We start from the raw sequence: 13,960 nt of genomic DNA on the forward strand, positions 1-13,960 counted from the left end.
AGGACATGATGATCTACTATAAAGCGCGTATCGAGAGGAGGCGGCTGCTACAGCCAGTTGTCTTGTGACATGTCTTACAGCAGGACTGCGAGGAGGACGGAGAGCTTGGCTGAGTTACAAAGAGAACATTTCTTTATATTTCCTCGTTTTAATTGTAATGTAAGAAAATAATACAATTAAAAGCAAACAGAATAACAAGGTAGGGGGTGCTATCATATTTATTTTATTATGTAAACTTTCTGAATTTAGTTTTCCGAAAAAGTAGGTTATTTTATACGATACTGGACGGATTTATGATAATTCATTAACATGCAATTGACACAAATTTGACATTCAACGTCTTAATGTCATGTCCTCTCATGAAATAATTAAGGAACCGACCATAGAGGCTGAACAATGCTCGATACTTAGACTTGTGAAAATGGAAATGAAGCTCTGTCTTTCAAGCCACTTTAAAGAATAATATGTTAGGGAACTGATATTCGATGGATCAGCAGCGGTCTGACCTCTGGGACTACCTTCAAATTAGAGAATAAAGGGGTCCAAATTCTGATGTAGCTGTGCTTTTGCGTCTCTTTTTTTTTTTTTTAATGTAGATTGTGAGCCCCATATGGGGACCACAATGTATTTTTTTTTCTCCTATCAGTATGTCTTTTTGTAGAATGGGAGGAAATCCACGCAATCACAGGGAGAACATACAAACTCCTTACAGATGTTGTTCCTGGCAGGATTAAAACCCAGGACTCCAGTGCTGCAAGACTGCAGTGCTAACCACTGAGCCACCATGTTGCCCCCTTTTGCGTCCCTGTTTTTGTCTGCACAGTGGTGCCTCAGTTACTGTCGCACAGAAGCAGATGATATCGCAGACGTTGGAGACCTATTGAACGTAGACTGATAGCGTATCCTTTTTAGCCCTTTAAATAGAAAATTCCTTATCATTGTGTCAAAAACTCCATTTAGTCATATTAGTCATTGTAATAAGCAGACTTTAGGACACGTCTCATTTATGTAATATGGAAGAATATATTCTGTGACCCTGGCAGTGAAATGTAAGGTGTGTAATTCACATATTATATTGCATTAGGAAGGAGGGCAACTTATGTCTGTGCTTACGACCGTGTAAAATCTGCCGTCAACCAAAATGGCTGACATCTAGACCTCTATCTATATATTTTCTAAACTCTTATACAATATACTTGAATTTCAAAAAGCCTTCAAAAGATTTCCTTTTATTTGTTTTATTGTAGTACATTGCCGGTTTCTTAGATTTTCTTGTAGGGTCGGATTTGTTGTCCCGCTCTGTTATCGTCTCCAGTGCCACAAGATGTGTTTGTGACAAGAAGTAAAGTTGATGAGTCCGGGCTAAGACAGTTAAAAGGCCCCTTACAGCTCCCTATAATTAATAAATAAACCTCTGTGGGAGTTTTAGCACGCTGGCCGCTATGACAGGGGCTGTCTGCAGTGCACTTAAGCATTAAATGACCAATTTCTGTCAAACTAACTTCCAAGGCCTCTTATTCTTCCTCTGCCTCTCTCTCCTTCCTCCCTCTCTCGTCCGCGCTCTCAAATAGAAGGCTCTGCTCCCTGCACTAGGAGTTTTTCAACAACTGATGGCCCCTAGTTCATTTCTGTGGAATTAATTGGTCCCTGAATGAATACTGTTGACAAGGCAATTTATCATGTGTTTGGCTTGACAGTGCTGGATGTCTGAAGGGGGTGGGAGAAGTGAGATGGACAGAATAGGGAGGTAGGAACAGGATGGAGGCTTATAAATGATCCGGGAGGTAGATTAGGTGTTCAGAAAGCATAGGAAGCTTACTGGGAATTAAAAAGGTATATGCATTTATGTCCGACGATAACAGACTTGGAAAAGTATCACAATGTGACCATTGTCTGCCTAAATGTTTGGTCAGAAGGTAACGCTTGAAAGATAGGTTTACAAAAAGCCAAAGGTGGAGTTAAAATTTATAGTTGGAAAATAAGAAATAAAGACTTTGGACATGGGTACGTTCACATGTACTGGAAGTGCTGCAGATTATATGGCTAAATTTTCGGATGGGGTCGAAGTGGATGAGACTTGAACAAATGTTATCCACATAACATGGAAGTTTTTGATGCAGAAAGATTAGTGAATTTATAGTGAATTTTCTCCAATTGTTGCAGGATACGCTGCAGACTGGTTCGAATCCAGCCAAGGAGAACATTGGCAAGGACTTTGTATAGATATCACAGATGGGCACTCTATAGCAATTGACTGTCCTGTGTGAAAAGTCCGTAAAAGACAATTCCTAATCTGACTGTGTGTTGTGCACAAGTCCTCCTTTAACCCCTTCCCGCCGATGGCATTTTTTGATTTTCGTTTTTCGTTTTTGACTCCACTCCTTCTAAACCCCATACCTTTTTTATTTCTCCGCTCCCAGAGCCATATGAGGTCTTAATTTTTGCGGGACAAATTTTTCTTCATGATGCCACCATTAATTATTCCATATAATGTACTGGGAAGCAGGAAAAAAATTCAGAATGGGGTGGATTTGAAGAAAAAATGCATTTCTGTGACTTTCTTACAGGCTTTGGTTTTACGGTGTTCACTGTGCAGTCAAAATGACATGTCCCCTATATTCTGTGTTTCGGTACGGTTCCAGGGATACCAAATTTATATGGTTTTATTTACATTTTGACCCCTAAAAAAAATTCCAAAACTGTGTTAAAAAAATTTTTTTCTAAAAGTCGCCATATTCCGACGGCCGTAACTTTTTTATACGTAAGTGTACGGGGATGCATAGGGCGTCTTTTTTTGCGGGGCTGGGTGTACTTTTTAGTTCTACCATTTTCGGGAAATGTTATTGCTTTGATTACTTTTTATTCAAATTTTTATCAGAATCAAAACAGTGAAAAAACAGCGGTTTGGCACTTTCGACTATTTTTCCCGCTACGGCGTTTACCGAACAGGAAAAATATTTTTATAGATTTGTAGAGCGGGCGATTTCGGACGAGGGGAAACCTAACATGTATATGTTTCACAGTTTTTAACTACTTTTATATTTGTTCTAGGGAAAGGGGGGTGATTTGAACTTTTAATACTTTTTATATTTTTTTATATTTTTTTTACTTTTTTTTTAAAATTTTTTTGCATTTATTAGACCCCCTAGGGGTGTTGAACCCCAGGGGGTCTGATCACTAATGCAATGCATTACAATGCTAATGCATTGCAAAAAATCATCATCTCTTTTGCAGGCTGCATAGACCAGCCTGCAAAAGAGAGAATTTGCAGACAAGCCTGGGAGCCTGTACAAGGCTCCCGGCTGTCATGGCAACATGACGTCGGCCCTGGAGCATGCTCCAGGAGCCGGCGTTCCCGGCCAAAATGGTGGCGCCCATGCGCCGCCGGGAAAAGTGCGCCTCCGGCGCCTTTGACCGCAGCACCGGAGGGGTCAATGCCTCCGATCGGTCCGGGGACCGATCGGAGGTATTAGAGCCGGTTGTCTACTGCTTAAAGCAGTAGACACCCGGCAGCTATGGCGGTCGCCATAGTTACAGACCCGACATGCGCCGTACTATTACGGTGCATGTCGGGAAGGGGTTAAACCCTTATATCAGCAGATTTCATACAATTCCATTGTATATTATGCACCTTTACCATCTTGTATGAGGACGCCCCATAGTAGACCACATTTCAATTCCATTTTGAATGATCATCTTATAGAGATTTCATTGCGTTAGTGTTACGGTTCTGTGTAAATATTTAAAAATAATATTTTTAAACAACAGACCCGCTAGTCTGCAAGGCACTGCAGCGAGGTCCACAGGCCCAGATGGGCAGCTGTATGTCAGGACAGTACACTACCAGTTAAACTGCACTGGCAGTGATATGGTGCAGTGCTAAATGTGAACAGGCTGTAATAAAACCCGGCCAGTTAACCTCACTGGTAAGGTGTACCTGTACAGTTGAAACAGCAAGGCTGCCTAGGGTTAACCGTCACCCCAGGTCAGCAACATAACATGCTCCTGCTACAGCTAGGAGAAACAAAGGAAGTATAGACAGTTTAAGGGGCTACCTCGGTGACCATACCTGCTGACAGCACCTCAGGCTGGAACAGAGTCCACTGCTCCTAGCCTTAGTGTAGGGCTGCCAGTTCAGGATTTACAGGTTCTAAACTAAGTACAGACAGAGGCCTATTCTACACCCTGCCTCAATGCTGGAGCCTTGCCCTGAACTACTGTCATTAACGAACTTAGTCAAAGTGTGAGCACCCGGTGGGCGTCGGCTCACATTATATAAAGGGAAGTCCCCGCCCAGCAGGGGCGGTGGCCATGACATCACCGGTCATGCCCAGTATGGCCAAAATGGGACTTAGTCTGTGCACGGCTCCAAAATGTCCGAGCATGCTCAGTAGGGGAGAAATGGCACTTAGTCTGTGAGCGGCTCCAAAATGTCTGAGCATGCTCAGAAGGGAAAAAACTGGACTTATATTCCAGTCACCTCACTGCATGAGGCCGAGGGCGAGAGTCGGATTGACCCGCAGGTGGCGCTGTGCGCCGTGATGGAAACCTGCGAGACCCGATCCTAACAGTTAGTAATTGAAAAGTTCTTATCTATACTGACTTGTGTGTCTCTGTTTTGTTACAGGCTACAATCTACAGTTATACTGTACAGGCATAAGAATTGACATTTAACACATGATATACCATGATATTTTCAGTGGTATGTGATGTGTTAATAACATGTTTTGGGTATCAAGACATGTTACGAGTGATGAAAGGGATTGTCCATTTTATATATACATTTCTCTGATAAGTCTACTGTATATGTCAATGTAGTGCACCTATTCTTCCCCTATGTGTCTTTTATTACATTTGATGCCTTCTCCCATTGTGCCACTCATATTCTGTCCTGTCCGTAACATGGTGGAGGATGGAGGACCTTCTAACTATAGAGGTCACTCAGCCTCCTTCACTACACCTTGGCTCCTTTCCTTGGTGCTATGGAGATGACTGGGTGACGTATAAGTCATATGCTTCACCAGCTACCGTTACAGGATGGGATCACCGTCAATAGCTGGCAGAACGGAGGAGGGTATCACCTTTAATGATAGGTACAGAGGGGGAAGTAAGTGGCTCTATATCAGCATATAGACCAATGAAAGAAAAGTTTATATAAAGTGGCCAACTCCATTAAAGTTTGACACATCTATACTATCTCTTCCATCTGTCCGCTATTTCTAGATAACATACTGGATTCCTGTGTTAGTAATGTATTTTGTGAGCAATATTATCTGGATACTAAATTGTTAATTTACTGTTAGTGCCTTGATTTTTTATTTTTTTTTAGGAACATCTATGATACCTGTACATGTATAGTAATAGCCAAAAAATCACATAGAAATAGAATAGATATGTAAGTTGTTTGGTTTACTTGGCAGGAACAGCCAACATTTCATAAACTTGAATCCAATATTATGGTCAGAGCTGAGATTACCATTTTGTCCTCATATTATTCAATGTGAATAGATTCTTTTGCAGAGGAATTGTCATTCATTGTGGTCTTCATTGCAGTCTTGTCATTCATTATGCAGGAAATGTGATTATTGCATGTACAGGATTTTGAGCGTAGACCAGACATTGGTAAAGCATAAAGTGATTTGCAAGCCCCCAGTGAGGATATATCAAAGGGGGAGAGAGACATGTTCTACTTCGCACAAATCTGGGTTTCCACTGGCTTGGATAACTGTTTGATCAGAGATTTCACAGGGGGGATGCAGATGGGAGTCTGAAAGCTCTCCGATTAGCAGAGACAATTGAAAATGTTGCAACATAAGTAGAAAAAAATGCCATCTCAAAGGGCAGCGCATTGAATACATTTGTGCTTATCCACATTCAGTCTTAGTCACTGCAAAACATTCTTTACTCGAGAGCCTCCAAATAAGATGAGCTGAAATGCTTCACAAATAAATCCGACTTTTACCTTTTAGCAGGAAATCCCAAATCATTGTGATGGCTAAATTGGAGGTAGATTTGATTATTTTGACAACGTCTATTGTTCCTGTATATTGTAATTGTAAGTATGCAAGTAAAGTGGAGACAGAAAAATATTATTTAAGCAGTTTTAGTTAAGTTTATGCAAATAGATGTGCGCCATACTCGATGACACGGTTAATACTGGTGCCCTATACCACTGAAGCAACAGTTGCAAGAATTTAGTCTGTTCACTATATGTTTGTATGGGGTTTCCTCCCATAAACATATTGGTAGATTCTTTTACCTAGTGTATGTCTGTGATATGAAAAACTTTTTGTGAACCCTTTTGGGGACAGGGACTCATGTGAGTGATGACAATCTCTTTGTGGCAATGCGCAATATCTTGGTGCTTCAAAAAGAAATGCAATTCTTAGGGTGCTGAATTTGGTGTGGAATCCACATCAGATTCAGCGCTGAAAAAAAAGTCTCCTATTGACTTCAATCGGTTCCTTCTAGCAGAAAAAGAACCCATTGAAGTCAATGGGAGGCTTTTTTTTCAGTGCTGACTCTGACGTGGATTCCATACCAAATTCAGTGCCATTTTCCTCCGCACGAATGCACGCTTTCAGCGCTTTCGTTATAGACAGCTGGGTCACATGATCACCAGTCTGACTCTCAGTCCACATCTTACCTGTGTAGATAGTCTCCTGTGTGTAGAACTGCCTGTGAACTACAGGATTGATACATCACTTATCAAATGTCTCCTGGCCCTTTTCGGCCATTTTTCTGTCTCTATGTGTCCCCCCAAGCATAGTAATTGATGCAGTATCTAAAGGAGCAGGAATGCAGTAATAGAATTGTGGCATCCATACAATTATTAGATACAGATTTATAAAACTTCTCTGTCCTATACTTCCTGCCTATACTATATGTGCACTGTGTGCAGAATCTCCAGTGTATTTCTAGGAGATACTGTTTCCCCTCGCTCCTGCTTGTAATACCTGATAGAGAGAAACCTACCACATGCAGGAGGCAGGAGGAAAAGACAGAAACTGCATCACATAGGAATACTCTGAGATGGTGTAGTGTTGGTAGGGGACAGCAGTTCTTTGTCACTGATCTGTCACTACTGCCCTTAGTTGGGAACAGAGCAACAGCAAAGTGATGAAATGCCGGCCCTTCTGGTATGATATGAAATGTAGGCTACATTAGACACAAAAGAACAAAACCAAAATGGCACATAGCCCACCAACCCACAAACTGTACATCAAGTAAAACAGTTATATACAGGGCATAAACAAGGGCCTCTATATTATTTTATAATAATAGCTTATGCAGCATTATGTAGGAGTGCTTCTTTAGCTTTGTTTTTCTAGTAGCTTAGCTACCTTTTTGTGGGATAAGAGCGCAATGAAATGTAGATTATTATGCCAGGAATACAACATTGCCTCTTCTGCTATAGTAGCTAACCTACAACATGTCTGCATATATTACTTTGAACTTGGCATGAAAAGCTTGCATAAAGGAACAAGGAAGTCATGCTTGGCTGTTTGCACTTCAGTAGGAAAAACAAAATGAGCATAGATTTTATGGCTTTTGTATCACATAATTAATTCTGACAAATTCAGCCAAACCCTACGTCATAACAAAATAATTCTCTGTGCCTTGTATGCATATGTATTTATTTCATACATATACATGATTAGGGGGTGCTACTATTCTGGGAATAAAACCTCAAGACAAAACCTCAAGTGAGGAGTTGAGAGTAAAGTGTTGCCCTATAGGCTTGTACACATGGGTGAATGGTATGCAATCTGAACACATACATGAAGCATGAAAATAATGCTCCTGATTATGGATACATGGGGTAACACTCACAGGCACTGTGCTATTAATATCAGAGGCAGATGTATTCTCTCCCCTTCAAAATTGTCCCTGAGTGGGAATAGATTTCTTAAGACATTAGTGCATTTGAGAATGGCTTATACAGTAAGTAACTTCTAAAATTTTAAAGGGCATCTACCGCCACCAAAATTTCTTCTAAACTACTTATATATTGTAGTCGGGAAGGTTCATGTATCATGGTGACACTGCCTAGAAAATCAACTTTTAATCCATGTATAAAAAAATCTGTTTACTTAAAAATGGTCAAGCTCGCTAAGCACCCATTTTTGCGTAAGGTCATTGCTAAGCATTGCCCATATAACAAAAATTGACAAGTCCTCAAGGCAAAAATTGGGTGCTCTGGCATAGCCCAAATGCCCTAAATAGCTCTTTTATATAGAGATTAATAGTTTATTTCCTTGACAGCAAGATTGCATTCTGACACAAAAAAAGATAAGACACTATGAATGCCTACAACTGCATATAAATGGTTTAGAATTGAAAATACAAGTAATCCCAAACTATGCCTTCAATTAAATAAAGAACAAGAAACTTAAACGTTAGACTGTGGATTGGAGACTGTGGACCTTCTCAAAATAGTCTGTGAGTAATGGTGGAAGAGGATGAGGGAAAGGCAAATCGATTAAATACCTTCTTCTCTACTGTACTTACATAGGAAAATGCAATACCTCCATTTTAAGCTTATATGCTCTACTAGGGCATAAGCATTCTTTTGTTATTTACCCCTGATGAGTGGGTGTATTGATAAACTTTGTACACCACGAAACGTGCATGTCGATGTCGGGTTATATTATGTTGTATGAATGCTACAGTGTGCTTTTTTAGCCCTTCTGTCTATAGTGCATGTAATTCTTGGAAAGGGTTAATTAGGGACGTACCCCTAGATAGGGTGAGGTTCCAGTCAGGGCACTTTGCTAAATAGGGTGGTGACCCTGTATTACGCTATAGGGTGAATTCAGTCCCCTCCTTATATTACATGATAGGCACTGTCTTTATATCTTTATTTCACCCTACATTACATTAGATGGCCTATTTGGTAGTCCTCCCGTCCAGACTCTTCGGAATTATCCTGCCACGGACTGAAGGTAAGTGTGATTGGTTACCTACTTGGAACCGCTGTGTCCCCTTTGAATAATTTCCGTGATTGTGGTTATTTCAAGGTTTTTATATGTGGTCATGAGTCATATGTGCGACACCTCCCTCCCAACTAGGTCCATTCATTTGGGCCTAATCCGAAATGAAATGCCGCCACTGGATGCCAGTGCACTGTATGCACTGTACCGGCATCCAGTTGCGGCTAGCTATTTTTTGGACCGGATTCTGAGGCAGCTTCCATGTCAAAATCCAGTCCAAAAAAAACCCCATGTGAACCCAGCTTAAATGTGCTCCCTTTCTCTATCTATCTGAACAATCCAAGTGGGATTTTCATTTTTTGCCTAGAGTTAGACCTTAAGTATGGTGAATTGAGTACGGTGCTAGATTTCTGCAAATGAAGAATGTGATTTGCCATATTTAAAGGGCCAAGCGGTAATTCAGCATACAAATCATCATAGGTGTGCTGCTACCTTTACTCTGTTTTTCTAAACCTGTCCTAAATGCTTTGGCTAAGGCCCCACAGGACTTCTGCAGCTCTAAAGCGCTGTGGGAAAAAACGTACCGGTTCAGGAAATCTCAGCGTGCCAATGCTGCATTTTTTCCCGCAAAGTGGGCATGGGATTTTCATGAATCCCATCCACTTTGCAAGTACTGTGAAATGCCACGATTTTTCCCGCGACATTTCCGGCCCGTGGGGCCCTGGTCTTTAAGTGATTTATGCAAATTCTTTGTATATTAACATTGTATAGTTGAGGTTCCAGTGAAAAAATAATTTATTAGACAAACGAGCCTAAAAAAGGAAAATAAAATAATTTGGTCTTTAAAATGAGCATCAAAAAATCATTAGAACATTTTCTGGGGAGTAAACTACAAAAACACTTCCTTCTGTAAACAGAATCACAGTCAAGGAGGGCGAATCAATACCGCAGCAAAACAGAATTATTAAAAATGATGTCCATAAAGACTGCAAAAACAACTTGTGTCGTGTTTTATGGCTACTCTTATGTGATTCTGACTTTGACAATAAAAGTCACAATGTGGCCAATATTACCTATATATTATAGCGTTGGAAACAGAAATCATATGTACACAAAATGCCTGCGTACCGAGAGTGTGTAAAATCCACATCAATATTGACCATTATGAAGTATATCACACATTTGAGTCTTAGTATTAGGCTCCTTTAGCTACGCTCATCTAGTATGCTCAAGAAGAGCAACGAGAAGAGAGATTCATGGGTTTCAGGTACCGATACATGTCTGTAAGTGATTATATTATTATTAGATCTATATACAATGTATAAATAATACATGATTTATATGAAAATATATGTTTTTGGCATGTATCTGTATTTTTCACTAATGTACTTCTCTTAGGATCTGCCTTTCTTTGCACGCCAAAGTGTATGTAGATGTATGGATGGATTTAGGATGGATACTGAGCTTACTTGCACACTCATCCTGGTGTCATGCTATACAGTTGCATATGCCTTGCACTTCTGATTCTGAGTCAGCCTACATGACAGCAATGGAATCACCCAAGTTCATAACCACAACAGTATGAAGTCATCGCAGCACCACTTGTAGGGGAGCAAAGCTGCAGTACTCTACCACAATCACTACAGAGTGGACACAGCCAAAAGCGGAAGGCTCTGTACACTGTTCAGGTGCCAGAGGCAGCATGGACGGCTTGTGGGCGACATCTAAGTGACCAACAAGTGAAGGCCCATCATAGGGCTGATGTGTATCAGAGTTCTATTTGTCAACAGGTAAGTCATTAAAGGAAATTTGTCAACAGAACCGAGCAACAGAACCCAGTCCCACAGAGAATAAGGTCACCTTATTGAATTGGTGCCTCTACTGAGATACCGTCATTTTTATCAATATGCAAATTAGCTCTTTGGGGGTAATTAAGGCATTTGCCTTACCTCTTTGTAACAACATCAATGCCCAAAATCAATTCTCCAAATTGGTCATTTGCATGTTGACAAAGACAGCAACATCTTGGCAATGGAGGCACCAACTCGGATGAGCCTAACCTTGGCTTGATATGCTAGTGACAGACTCCCATTAATAAGCTTGGAAAAGATGTACAATCCTACTGTGATGATCCAGAGGAAGGTTGAAGAAACATCCTGAGGCAGATTAACTGAAAAAGGTGAAGATTTAGGCTTAGGCCCCACGTTGCAGAAACGCAGCATCTTTGGTGCAGATTTTGCTGCATTTTTTAAGCCAAAGCCAAGATTGGCTACAAAGGAATAGGAAATATATAAAAAGCTCTTATACTGCTCCCTTCTGTCAATACCCTCCTGGCTTTGGCTAAAACAAAAGCCAAAAAATGTTCAACAAAAAAAGCTGCATTTCCGCAACATGGGGCCTCAGAGTTATAGGGTTTTCAAGATCAACGATTTTTCATTGGACATATTTCCACTCGTGAATGGCTTACATGGTAGCTTGTGTTGACTTTCTTGTTTCTTCAGCATTCTTGTCATTGTACGGGCGTACTGCATAAAGGTTTTCTGCAAAAAGACAAAAACCTTTAAATGTTTTTATTATACTTACAAAAATTCAGGCGTAAAGTGCATCTCTAAAAACAATAATGGGATATGTTAAAATAATTTTGCCTAACTCGACTTTTTAGTTCCTTGAAGAATTCCAGATCATATGGTGAACAATTATGAACGGGAACGGAGGGCAAACAAAGTTTTTCTGGATTTTTACAGACTGATCATAGAGGATCAATAGTGTTTTCTAGAGATGAGCGAGTAGTATTCGATCGAATATCTCCCCGCCATAGGGATGCATGTAAGCGGCTGAACACCAAAGGATTAAGTGCATCGAATATTCAATGTGTTTAACCCCTTGGTGTTCGGCCGCTTACACGAATCCCTATGGCGGGGAGGTATTCGATCGAATACTACTCGCTCATCTCTAGTGTTTTCATTAATTTTTAGTAAATCTCTAATGCTATAAACTAGGAGATTTTATATATAAAGCTGAAGCATGTGTGCACATTATGTGTGTATCAACAGACTTTTGTCCAAGAAACGGCACCGAGCCAACATGAAGGAAGAATAGTTTGTCTGCCAATGACGGAGCAGTAAATAGTATGAATGCAAATAACTTCTTCATGCTGAAAACACCGGTGCCCCATAATGAGGTCCAGCTAGTGATATAACACCACCAAGCATGGCAGGTGCAAGCCGACATGCCAAGCTGAAAAGATCCAATCGGAAACATCCCTGCTCTTTTTATTGTCATCTGGCTTTGCTCACGAAAGATGAGTTTGATTGGCAGATGCATCAAGATTCACACTTTATTGGTTTTTGCAAAAGAGCCAGATCTGCCAATTTAGACAGGGGAGTGACACAGAAGTTTCCATCTAAATGGACTAATTTTTCTATGGGGAATTCTCCGGCAGAGAGCACGGATGCAGGCGGAATCCTGTTTTATTTTTTTTAACAAGGACTGAATGACAAATATAAACGACAGTTCAGAGCTGACGGAACATCAGCATTTGACGCTTCACAGGGGAGCTGTGAACGAAACAATAGCAGAGAAATTGAATTAGAAGCAGCTTGGAAAGATAGAGCAGTGAATGGTAAGAAGTAGAACTCCTTAACTGCCTCATTTCTTAACTATAGGCTAAGGTATTCTCTATTAACATTTTCCCAAATGCATGGGGTAGGGAGGGTTAGCGAGGAAGTTGGCAAGCCGTTTTGGTCACGCAGGTGGGCAGTATTTCTCCGAGACGTTTGCCAGGCTCCGGTATGAGATATAATTGGGGTTGGATATACACATAAAATGTTGGTTGCCTCTTAGAACAGAACTGCCCACTGAAGCATGTTGCCATTTTTGCTGCTTGCACCGGATTGTTAGAATTTCAATAAGGTGACAGATTATTCAACCTCTTCACCATGTAGCTGACACTATGTCCTTCATAACACAGGGAGCGGCAGTCAACTGACTCCTTTGCACACACACGCATATGACACCATATTTTGCTACCTTGCTATATTAGCATACCTAAATGATATTGTCTACTAACATCTTATAATAATCCTAAGGTTATAGACAAGTGTACGCACCAATGGTTCCAAAACAAAAAGATTTTCATGTTATTTTGGCCACTGGTAGATGTATATTAAATACAATGTAGACAAAAATGTGTCTAGTCTGCATATTTTGGGATGACCTTACCCCTTTCTTGATTTTTGGACATCCTTTTTGAATAAAAAGGACTCCTCTGGATCAGTTGTGTGTCTTCTTCTGTTGCCATTCTTCACTCATGGTTTTCCTGAAACATAAGTAAGTAAGAAGCTGCAGCTGCATCTCCCTTCTTTCCATCTTCTGTTGCCATTTCTCTTTCAAGACTACCTAAAATTTCCTAAGATTTTTGCCACATCTGATACTTTGATTGTTTAAGTCTGACTGCTGAAGCCCCCCCAATGACTTAAAGAAGGAGGCAGAAGCACTTATCTTTGGTTGGCTTGGCTCAGCCGTCCTTGAGTTCTTTGATGTATGGATCTGATACACTGTCCATACACTGTGTGGGATCCCAATGGGAGCACTGGGAAAAGAACTGTATAATTGTATTTTATGCCGCTGCATTGTTAAAAAAGTATACTTTGCCATGCTTATAATGTAACTATGAGCGTAAGGGTAACCTATTGGGTTGAGCCGATCTTGAGATTTCAGGATTGTTTTTAAAATCCGATTTTCGATCATTGTCCAGCCGATCCCAATTTGCTCGATCACCAATCAGAATCCAATCTTTCCCGATCCCGATTGCTCAACCCTAATGTTAGCTTTTCGCACAATGATTGGCCAGTAGCCAAGCATTGTGGGAAATAACCTCTGACCTTGATCCTGCCAGAAAAGATTGGGATCGGAATGCCGATCGTGAAATTTACTCGATCGCCGTTTGGAATCCGATCTATTCCGATCCCGATCGCTCAAACCTAGTAACCTACCATCTGGTTAGGCTGAGGAGATGGTACAACCTT

Source organism: Leptodactylus fuscus, chromosome 10 (genome assembly GCF_031893055.1).
Source record: "Leptodactylus fuscus isolate aLepFus1 chromosome 10, aLepFus1.hap2, whole genome shotgun sequence".
In the NCBI taxonomy this organism is placed as follows: domain Eukaryota; kingdom Metazoa; phylum Chordata; class Amphibia; order Anura; family Leptodactylidae; genus Leptodactylus; species Leptodactylus fuscus.